Source organism: Ursus maritimus, unplaced genomic scaffold, assembly GCF_017311325.1.
Source record: "Ursus maritimus isolate PB19 unplaced genomic scaffold, ASM1731132v1 scaffold_4, whole genome shotgun sequence".
In the NCBI taxonomy this organism is placed as follows: domain Eukaryota; kingdom Metazoa; phylum Chordata; class Mammalia; order Carnivora; family Ursidae; genus Ursus; species Ursus maritimus.
The window spans coordinates 21,629,057-21,640,983 of NW_024426552.1; positions in this window are offsets into that span (position 1 = coordinate 21,629,057).

The following is an 11,927-nucleotide window of genomic DNA, read 5'->3' on the forward strand; positions in this document are numbered from 1 at the left end:
ATCGCGAGTAAACTCTCAGCTATACTAGTCTGGAGTTGAGGGGAAAATTTAGGGCTAGGGTTAAGTATTTGGGAGTTTTCAGTGAAGAGGTGGTATTTAAACCTGGTGTACTCACTCTGTGAGCAGGTGGGTAATTTGGTGGTCAGAACATGTGGAAGTTCTCTTCAGTTTGCTCATAGCCTCTCAATGAAATAGGAAGCAAGATTATCTTCTGTGAGTAAGGATGGTGGAGGAGCTTTGGAAAGTTTGAGAAGATGGGACAAAGAATGAAATCATCCAGAACCTGGATCAGAGAACAGAATAGAGAAATGTAGCATTCCCATACGGCACTAGAGGTTTATATCTACAAACAAATGCATCTTCCTGAGGACATATGTTATGTATTCACTTCCTTTGTATGCCCATAATATTAATAGAGTATCTAGCATATAACATTTACTAAGGTTTTGTGGAATACACTGAATGAAAGTGAATGCTGCATCATGAGACTTATCCCTGACCTGATAGTTGATGTCTCAGTCTTCTCTAGGATTCTTTCACAGAGTGAAAATCCTTACGTTTGATTTCCTGATTTCCCTTCACCACTAATGCAGAGAATTAGAGATAGAGCCCTAGTGTCTGACGGTGTTGCACTCCATTGTACACGATTTTTGTTGTATTTGTTGCTGACCATCCTTAGAGAGAGATTTGCAAGCTTAGAGTAGTGGAGAACTGCCTTTGCTTACATCATCCACATGGGAGTCAACCGAGGTGATTCTAGGGAAGAAAGCTCAGCAATTTTAGAGCCTTCTTCCTGTGATTGCACTGCTGGTCTTAATTCTTCCGGCCCATTCTAGTATTCTACTTTCTCTTCCCTCTTTAAAATGTGCTTCCTTTCCAAATATCCTTGAAAATTGAAATGTCCCTCTTCTGTAGACAATTTCAGCTGAGGGAAAGCAAAAATAATAAAGAGAAGCTTCTATCTTTCTGTTTCCCTTTTTCCACTCCTCCCTGGAATCACCTCAGGAACTCATTGTGTGGTACCAGAAACCTGAGAGCAGCTTGCCTAGGGGTGAGGGTATAGTAATTATTCTTTATATGTACCCCTGAGTTTGTTTTTTTTTTTTTTTCTGAGCACCCTGGTGATGCTAGTCATGACCATTGAATCAAATTGAATTGTAATTTTAAATGTCACACTGAACTTAATTTAATGTAGTAATTAAAATGACTTATAGCTCAATCATTTTTCACTGCTCAATTTAGATACCCTCCTTTCCCTCCCTTTTACTGAATGCCTCACACGCTGCACTGTGCTTAGCAGAGAGGGCAGTATTGAGATCCTTTTCCTCAGGACATTTACAATGTTAATGGGGAGACAAGAAATATATGCTTAAGAGTTTTAAAACCACTGTCAAATTTCTGTATAATAATGAAGTCTGGAGAATTATATTTTTGGTGTTGAAGATTTTAGTTTAAGTGGTGTCAGTTAAATGGTGTCAGATGATGGAAATGCATTCAAGTGGAAAAGTCCCACCGGCAGTTGAAAATGTAGGACGGATGCTCAGAGAATGGTGAAAATGAGAGATAAAGATGAATTATTCTATTGCATAGAAGTGGGTGGGTTTCTCAAGATGCTTAACTATATAGAGAAAAAAGTAGTAGAGCATTGAAATGACTGGACACATTGGAGAACTTTGAGTCAAACGAGGGATTAGAACCTTACTCTCTATCTCTGACTTCTATATTATGGTACAAATTACTTACCTTCTCAGAGACTCCATTTCTCCATTAAATGGTAAAATAAAACATTTCTACATTGCTATGTATAAAATGGGTGCAAGTTGTCAAGCCATAAAACAAGTGTGGATGGCTGATATCATCAAAAAACAATAGAATAATCTGTTCATCAAGTCAATTTTACTGGTCCTACTACAGTAAGAGAGTCTTAAGAGTCTTTGCAGTGTCTCAGAAGGGAATTATCAGAGGAAAACACTAATAGGTTGTTGGGGTCTGAGATAAAGTAGGTACTTCAGATTACTTTAGATTATTTCCCTTCTTCAAAGAAGAAAATTAATTGGGTTTGGGCAAAGATCGTGACATAATAATTTAAGACTAATGGACACAGTGATTTGAGGGTCTTGAAAGTAAACTGGTGTTTAACAAGCAAGGTGTGTGGCCAGGTTACTGTTGTCTGAAGGGAGACTTCTTTGCCCAAGTGAGCTAATTCTTTGCTTGGAAAAAAAAAAATAGCTTGTAAGAATTTCTTGAATAAAAGTAAAATTGTTTATTGATTTACAGCCTTATTTATCTGGGAAAAACTTTGTGGACAAAATAGATAAGTCATGCACCTTGCCTTTAGCTCAGTGAGACTGGTTTTGGATGTCCGACCTCCAGAAATGTAAGATAATGAATTTGTGCTATTGGAAGCCACTATGTTTGTAAAAACTTGCTACAGCAGCAATAGGAATGTAATACAGATACAGCTTCTAAGCTCTTTATATGTCAGGGCTGAAACCAGAAGTCCCAGAGAGATTTTTAAATTTCTCTCCATACTGGGTGTACTCGGCTCTTGTAGAGGGATGGAAGTGTGTGAGATCCGATAGGAGGGTAGGAGGCATACATCCCTACCAATATTTTTCAACTCTGACTGCACTGTAGAATTACTCAGAGAATCTAAAACAAAATGGAGTAGGTAGAATTCTAAAGATATTCCCACAAAATTCCCATCCCCTGGTTATTCAAAGACCAGTCTAGGTACTGCTATGAAGGGATGTGACGGGAAAGTAAGGTTATTAGCTTACCTTAAAATAAGGAGATGGTCTTGAATTATCCAGGTGGGTTCAATGTAATCACATGGCCCCCTTCTGATTAGAAGAGGAAGGACAACAGTCAGGGATGTGAAAGAACAGACAGGAGAGATAAGGCAGAGGGCTGCTCAGAGGGATTTGATACATGAAAAGGACTGAATCCAGGGATGGAGTTCAGTGGGTCATGAGCCATGGAACGTGAGAGGACTCTAGAATCTGGTAATAGTTCACAGTTTCTAGCCAGCAAGGACACAAGGAACTCAGTCCTACCTATGCAGGGAATTGAATTCTGCCCACAATCTGAACGAGCAAGGAATTCATCCCCAGATACGAGCACATACCTACTGACACCTTGCTTTTGGTCTTTTGAAATTCTAACCAGAGGGACCAGCCAAGTCATGTTGTACCTGCCCATTTGACCTACATAACTGGGAAGTAATAGATTTGTATTGTTTTAAATCACTAAGCTTGTGGCCATCTATTATAGCAGCAGTAGAAAAGTAGTAAACAAAACAATACCTGTGACCCATCCCGGATCAATTTAAATAGAATCTGTTGCTAGGAGCTTGGATGTATATTGTTCTTGCAAAAAAATCCTAGATAGTTTCAGAAGCAAAACTAGGGTGACCCCGGCTAGTCCTGCCCTGGCCATGGATTTTCCTAGTTTGAGCACACCCTTTGTCTTGAGAAAGACCTTAGTGTTGGACAACAGAGACATCTGGTCAACCCAGAAGTCCTCCCAAATGAAGCTACAGCCATATGGAGTACATAAGAGATAATTTTGGAACTGTACCTTTTAAACTCCCTGCAAATTCTTGTGCAAACATTTTCTTTTAAAACCATTTCAAGAATTCTTGCCCCATCTTCCTAGAAAATGGTCCTCTGCATGTTAAACTTCTGTTTCTTCCAGCATTTTTGTGTTTCTGCCTGGAGTTGAACTAGAACTTTCACCAAATATACTTGGTGTCCTTGCAGGGAGCTTAGTATTGTCATTCACACATTTTTCATCAGCCATTATAGGTTGAAAGTGTTACTGAAACTTTACTGTTATAATTATACCATGCTGGGCATTTCCACGTAGAATATCTCAAACATAAAATTATGTTAAGAAGCAATATTCTTCCACATTACAGTGAATCCTGGTTCATACATTTGTGAATTGTTTTTACATGATTTGAAAAAAAAAATCAAAATTCAGTCTTAGTATACACATGTATGGAATATCTATACAATACCATATAAATGTATTATCTTTTGCAATTCTTGGTGACTAAACTCTTATTGTAGTTAATCTTAAATATGAATACTTATTCATTTGTATTCAAACAATTTGTCCTCAAAAAATTATTTTCTATAATGGACAACATAATGTTATAAAAGCAGCTATTTCCAACTATGCATACCATAAGTACTCCCCTCAATAGTATCATTCTTCACATTTTACTTTAAAATTTTTTTGCTAACCCATATTCAAAGAGGCAAAAAATTTACTTAGCTTTACTGCAGATTTTTCAAGGGAAAAAATACACACACACACACACACACACACACACATGCATACTTTAAGGCAAAATTACAGGATATTTGCATATCAAGTAATATTTGATAAATGCATCCTCAACATAAAAATGACAAATATATTGATTTAAAAGTTTACATGTTTACATACTAATATAAAATCCGGGGGGAAAATCATAAATTAAAATAATTAGTATGTCAAATTGCTGACTTTGAATTGTATAATCTAAATAAAATAAAAATGTAAAACTAAGCTCTGCAAGGATGTACTGTTAGAATTTTTCCATTTAAAAATGACAATAGTTAAGTAAAGAAAATTAGTCGTTATTTTTGCTAAAGCCACCAAATAAAACTTTGATTAAAGGAATTATAGGCACTAAAATTAATATACCAACCTTCATTTTTCTTTGAGTATACCTTATCCTATCCTTGCTATCACATTCTCAGCTAGATCTCAATAATCATTAAGTTTTGTATTTTACACAAGTCCTTAAGGCAGAATATCTGTTTCAAAAATTGTTATACTTCTTATTAAATATTAATTTTTTTCAAATTTATGTTCCATTTGTCTATTTTATGCTTACTCTGAAAAAGTGAAACATGAGGTTAGGAATTATATTCGTCTTTATGTCATATCCTTCTTCATGTATAAATAAACATGATCCTTTTGGCTAAATTGATTTTTAGCTCAGGGAAATATAAATATAGAATGGATATGAATATCCTGTATTATTTTAACCAAAATCTCTCTCTAGCCTCAAGTAAGATTGATTGAATCTTATCTTTTTTCAGACTGTTTCCAAAAATAACTCAAAATTTCTTTTTTTGAAGGACATTTATTCATTATACACTCAAATCAAAGATTTTCTGAACAATTCAAAAGGATTTTTTTCCCACCTTAGAGAGGATCATGCAAAGTTAATATCCTCATATCAAGATAGTTCACACTTTTGAACACTCTCTAAATTTAGTATTTTATATTAAGTTGGATTCTTCATGCATGTTTCCACAATGACATGTTCAAATGACCTGAAAATATTTAATTTGTTCATTGTGATCAGCACGGTCAAATTGCAAGACTGAATCTAATATGAATAAATTGGACTTTGTTAACCCCATCCCCCAATATGGTTATTTTAAAAGCAGGGCTAGTGAGATGTTGAAACAAGGAATTATAAAGTAACTCATGGTGGACATACACAAAGTGACCCCTTATGTGTTACTCCCTTGAAAAATCAACTCACCTTCAGTCTGGTGGAAACTCTGACTTGATTGTGCCAATAGAATATAGCAAAGATGATGGGATAGTCACTCCTATGACTATGGTTGTTATATAAGACCCCATCTTAGCAGAGTAAAGCCAAAGAGTCTGCTAGTCCTTAAGAAGTAAACTGCCATGATGAGAGGGCCTTGGGAAAAGTCACATGACAGAAAACCTTGGATGGTCTCTGGGAGCAAGAAAAGCAATACTGTACTCATACAGTAGCAAGGAGATGAATTCCACTAATAATCACATGAGCTTGGAAAAGGATCCCAAGCTCCAAAAAGAATTCAGCCTTATTGACACCTTCTTTGCAGCCTTGTGAAACCCTGAGCAGAGGACCTATTAAACTGGTACACACACTATGAAATAACATACCCTATCCAACTCTAGGTTTCAAACTTTATTATTTTGCCAATCCATTATGTATAATATGGTTTCTTCCTCTTTTAATTTGCATTTATCTATTTATAAGTGAATTTGGACATCTTTTATATATTTATAGGGTATTTTAATAGAAACTTTTATTAAGATAATTGTAGATTCAAATACCTATAATGTCCAATATGTATTATGTTTTAAACTAAGTATACTAAGCATATATTGTTATTATTTCTATTTTATTGATTAAATATATGAGCTCTATTTTATTAGTTAAATATTAAAATATGTTTATTTGGAGAACAAATACACTGAAAAGGCAAAAAATTAAAAATATAATCACATGAATATGTTGTGTTGAAGTCTCTTTCTATAATCACCAGTATTTGGTAACCATATTTCCTCAGTAAATACATCTAATTTATTTCAAGTTCTCTGGTAGCAAGCAACAGCAACCATGTGTGGTACATTAAGCAAGCAACAATCTCAAGTATATGGACTGGCTCGTAGAACTTATAGAGAAGCTAAAAAACATGTTGCATTTTGGACAGAAAATGAATAAGCTTCAAAGATATACTAACAGAGACCAAGGGACAGTCAATCCTAGGTGCCTCTGTAGGGATTAATCAGCTCTAAGTGTTGGGTGCCTATGTCACTCCACTCAAGATCCAGGCAAGTGTAGGGCATCTTGACATTTCTCATCAGCTCTCTGTCCATTCTGTGTGTAGCGGGGAAAGAGGGTAGTAGTTCACAAAGGCTAATTAGTTTGAGTACCCAGAAAAAAGGTCGAATTGATGTGATTCCAGCAGCTACAGCAGATGTCTACTACATCTGTAATGTTATTTTAATGACTTATTAGTATTCTACTTAATGGATTATTTAATCAATCACTTCCTGCTGGACATTAACTGCTTTCTAATTTTTGTCATTGTATTCAACATTGTGATTATTAAACTGGCAGCCAAGGCTTTCTAAGACATCTCTGATGTGCTGGTTCCATGCAATAAAAACTGTTTTCAGCTAACTGTCCATCAGAAAGTTCATACCAATTTAAACTTGACCCCCTAGTTGAAGGGATTTTCTAAACATGTGAAACATTTGATTTATTATTTTATTTCATTGTTATTTTATTTGTAGTTCTTGGGTTGCCAATTAGATTTTATAAATTGGATGTACTCTTCATGATAAGTTTTTCTTCTGTGTATTGTGTGGCCGAACCATAGCTCAGTTTTTTCACAAGAAAGTTTGTCTATTATTTACTGTTTTATAAAAGGTCTTTAAACGTTTTGTTTGTTAACTCTTTGTATCTTATGCATACAGCAATTATTTTTTTAATATTTTATTTATTTATTTGACAGACAGATCACAGCAGTCGAACGGGCAGGCAGAGGGAGAGGGAGAAGCAGGCTCCCCGCTGAGCAGAAAGCCAGATGCAGGGCTCAATCCCAGGACCCTGGGATCATGACCTGAGCCACACACAGATGGTTAACTGACTGAGCCACCCAGACAACCCTATACAGCAAATATTTTTAAGAATTTGTTTCTGTTTACCATTTGTTATGGTGTATTTCATTATACAGAGGTTTTATACTTATGTATAGTCAAACTATTAAGCTTTGCTTCTGTAATTTCTGCCTTTTGTTGTTGCTTAATATAGTTTCTGGGTGAAATGGAGTTTGTCTTTTTTTGTTTTTAATGATTAATCATTTGTACCTGTATGACGTAGTGATTAATCTATTCTTATATTATTTAGTCAAAATATTCTTCTCATCGTTTTTTAAATGTGAACGCTTGATGTTAGTAATGAAAATTGTCAGGTAGCTGAACACACATAGGATCCTGAATATTCACCTTGGAAATCCCTCTTCTGCCTAAATTGCTTAAAAAGAGGGTTTTCCCCCTAATTTTTACTTAATTGCCCAGCACAGTTCCTTCCCACCACCACATTGAGATGCAGGGGGAAGCTGGTTCTTACCTCCTCCTTAGTGCCTTGCCTGGAATATACAGACTTTGTCACGAGGCGATCTGATAGGTATTTCAAACCTAAATGTCCCAAACAGGACCCTTGATTAACCAACTCTGTCTTCACAAAATCACTCCACTCCTTTCAAAAATATATTGTCAAGGAGCCATTCCCATAGTTCTACGCCCACTCCTCTGAGCCTCAAGCTAAACCGGAGATGCTATTTTGAATCTTCAATGGCATTTTGATTTTCCCACAGTAATAGTTTCTGTTTCCAAACTTCTTCAAATTGAGGCTCAACACTGGATAACATGTATTAAGAATAAATGCACAGTGTCCACTCCAAATCCAGTCTAACTTATGTAACACCAAAAGTACACATAAAACTGAAGTTTTGTAGGTTAGACATTAGGTGACCAAAATACTCACTCTTTTTCCTGATTTTTATTATATATTCAAAGGCAAAGTAGATGACAAATTTAAAATGACCATCATAGATACTATCTTGCAATGATTTAGCATGATAAAACCAACTGTATTTTGGCACTTTATCCCCATAAATGTTTTCTTTTTTTTAAGTTTTCTTTTTTATTTAAATTCGATTAGCCAACATATAGTATGCCATTAGTTTCAGATATAGTGTTCAATAATTTATCAATTGCATATAACATCCAGTGCTCATCACATCTTAATGCCTTTCTTAATGCCCATCACCTGGTTGCTCCACACCCCACCCACCTCACCTCTAGCAACCCTCAGTTTGTTTCCTAGAGTTAAGAGTTTCTCATGGTTTTTCTCCCTGTCTCCCATAAACTCTTAATCTGAATATAGTTATGCTCCAGAAGTCCTACAAAACTGTGTACCTGTCACTTGCCTGTGAGATACTGACAAAGCACTATTAGCAAAGCAAACCGCATTCCAGAACTGATTTATATAGAGATTTACAAGTACTTGAGACACAACAGCCACAGCCAAACCAACATAAGAACTCTTTTGAATGGTACTTACTTTAAAAAAAAAAAATACGCATGTCCTAATTTCCATTGTTGAAATAAAATAGAAACTCTTGACATTTAAATGTTAATGGAAAGTTCTCATATAGAGTTCAGACACAACTTATGTAATACCAGGTATCACACAATGAACAATCGTATTTTTAAGTTATCTCTTGATATTGTAATATCAAGAATAAGCAGTGTTTTAAAATATCTACTTCTAAAAGATCACTTAAAAACAATAAGATTGGGAATTACTAACAAAATTCATTTCCATTTATTTTCACATATAAGAAAATATGTGAAATCGCAGAGGTCAATACAAAATATATGGTTTTTTTCCTACAGTTTTCTGAATAAACACAAAGGTGTATTTTTTATCTCACAAGCCTGCATTAATGTCAATACATTTTTAAAAGGAAATATTGTCTCATTTCTTTCTCTAGACTATTTTGATATCTCCATCATCCTAAAGCTTGGGAAATTCATTATATAGGTCAGGGTTTTACTATAGTTAATGGTTGGATTTGGCTTTCATAGATTCTTATAATTGTAACAGCAGTGGTATTTCTTCAGTCTACACTCCAGACTCTTAATAAAAAGCATGAAACGTGGACTTTTTTTTTTTTTTTTTTTTTTTTAATCCTCGATCATTCTTTTCTTCCTTTACTCTCACAAAACACAACACTATTTGGTTCAGGGTGTAAACTATGAAGCAGCTAGTCAACCAGTTTTGGAAGGTCTAGATTTATGCCTCAGCACTTTTTACTAAAGAAGTGACCTATGGAGAAAGGAGTTTGGTACAGTGCATTGAGTAGGAGCTTTGGAAGCAGTAGAAATGCATTCAAAACCAGGTCATTTCTCTTTACAGCTGCATAAACTTGGCAGGTTACTTAATCTCCTTGAACGTTGGTTATTTTTCTGTAAAACAGTGATTGATGTTTTATGCACATCATTGCTCTGCATCTTAACCAGGAAAACTTTCTAAAAGATTGGACCCAGAAAAAAGTTCTCAAAAAATTGTAGGTGTTTGCCACTTCCCTCACTCCCTGTGCCCCAATTGCTCATCTGTATATAACCCTTTTCTCTGCTTATGTCCCTCTACCCAATTGCCCCATTTCCAGCCCCTCAATATTTTGACCCCAATTTTGTTCCCTCTACCACAGGTAACACCTCTTGAATTCTCATTTTCTGAAAAGGAGACATTTGTGTTTCTATCTGTCCCCCTTACAAACTTCCCTAATTACAGCTGTCATACTCAGCTGGCTGTACTCTCATTTCTAACTCATTAACTTTGGTAAGTTTATACTCTGTACTAAAGCTAGTAGTAGACGGTGTCCATGAAATGATTCTAAAGAATGCACATCAACAGAAAATGCTCCCTTTCCCAATGACTCTGAATATTCTTCAGAACAGAACAGAGGATGAGCAAGGATTTCACTTGTTAACACTTTGGGTTTAATGTCACAGTTCCTGTGCCGCTCAGGGAGAATGTTGATGACATCAGGTATAAGTTATATCTCTGCTTTTAATACCACACACTATGCCTTTAATTTATCCCCAAGATTTTTAGAGTGTCCAGCCATATATCCTTTCCATCAATGCCTCATTTTTACCAAGCAACACTGTTCTCCAGAACCTTAGAATTAAATCAACCAGGGAGCTTTCTGCTCTGTTTCCCTGGCAGTTGTTCTTCTTTCTCCGTATTCATTATTTCCATCTTCTTTATAAAAAGTTCTTTCCTCACCTATTAACTTTTTTCTATCCTCACTGGATATACTGTTTGGAGGAAGATGGAAATGTAGATAAAGAGTTATTTTTTCAGAAATCTTTGTTCCATTGTCTTCTGGTTTCTTACTGATAAAATACCTGCAACCAATTTGATAATTTTCCAGGTCTTTGGTTTACTGTTTGAATACTCTTATGTCATCCTTTGGTCCTAAGAAGTTGGGAATCCCACAATGTCATGTATTGCCTATGTATTGCCTCTTTTCGTTGTTGTCCCAGGAATTGTTCTGAACAATCAATAAACCTCTTTGGTCAGAGGCATGGATCCTTAGTCACCAGTGGAAAAGAAATTGATGCTTGATTTTTTTTCTCTGTTCTACTTTCTGATTCTCTATTTTGGAAAATCTCGTAAGTCGGGTATGGAATCTCCTTATATCTTTGCTCTTTTCTTGACTATTTCTCATTTGTCTGTGTTACTGAGGTTTTTCTTAGCTTTCTCTTCCAACCCTACTGTTCTTATTAATTTTAGTGAATTCAAAATTTTCTTTATTTCATGGATGCAATATCTCCTTTCAGTCTTTCCAAGGATAGACTTAAGCTTTTTTTTTTTCTCGTAGTTATATTTTGTCCTTCAATCCCTTCTAATAACACTAAAGTAAAAATACCCCTCTTTATTCTTTCTTAGAGTTTCTCTTTCATGTTTTAAAATAAGCATGCCCTTTGCTTAATTTTGAAGTAAAATCATAGAAGTTTTGTTTGTTAGTGGGGTTTTGGTGGCAGGTTATATCAGTGGATAGAGAGCCAGTCATTTTGCTGAGGGAGATTTATTCTTTATTTTTCTGGAAGGTTGAAGTGGGAAATAAAGTAAAAAGAGATAAATATTTGCATTTTTTTTCCATTAATTTATATGATTTGGTCCTCACTTCTCACTATTTCCATACAAGGTATTTGTGTCTCCTTCATCCAGAACTTCCCCAGGATTTTATTAGTAGGACTGCCTCCCTCCTCTGAACAGATCTCCCATATCCAAGTGTCTTCAAGCTATGTCTTTGTGTGGGCTTTCATTTTCATTTTCAGTCAACATTCACCTCTCCTCTCTTAATTCCATTGATTTGTTGAAAATCTCTCATGTGCTAATCCCTATGACACAGAAAGACATCATAGCTCTATTTTACAAATTCCTTTGCTGTCATTTTAACAAACGTTAAGAAGAGATGAATGCATTTTTTTCCCCAATGTAACATCCTGACTTAGCTATCTGAGAATATAGAAATAAATGAAAAAACTGGCCGATG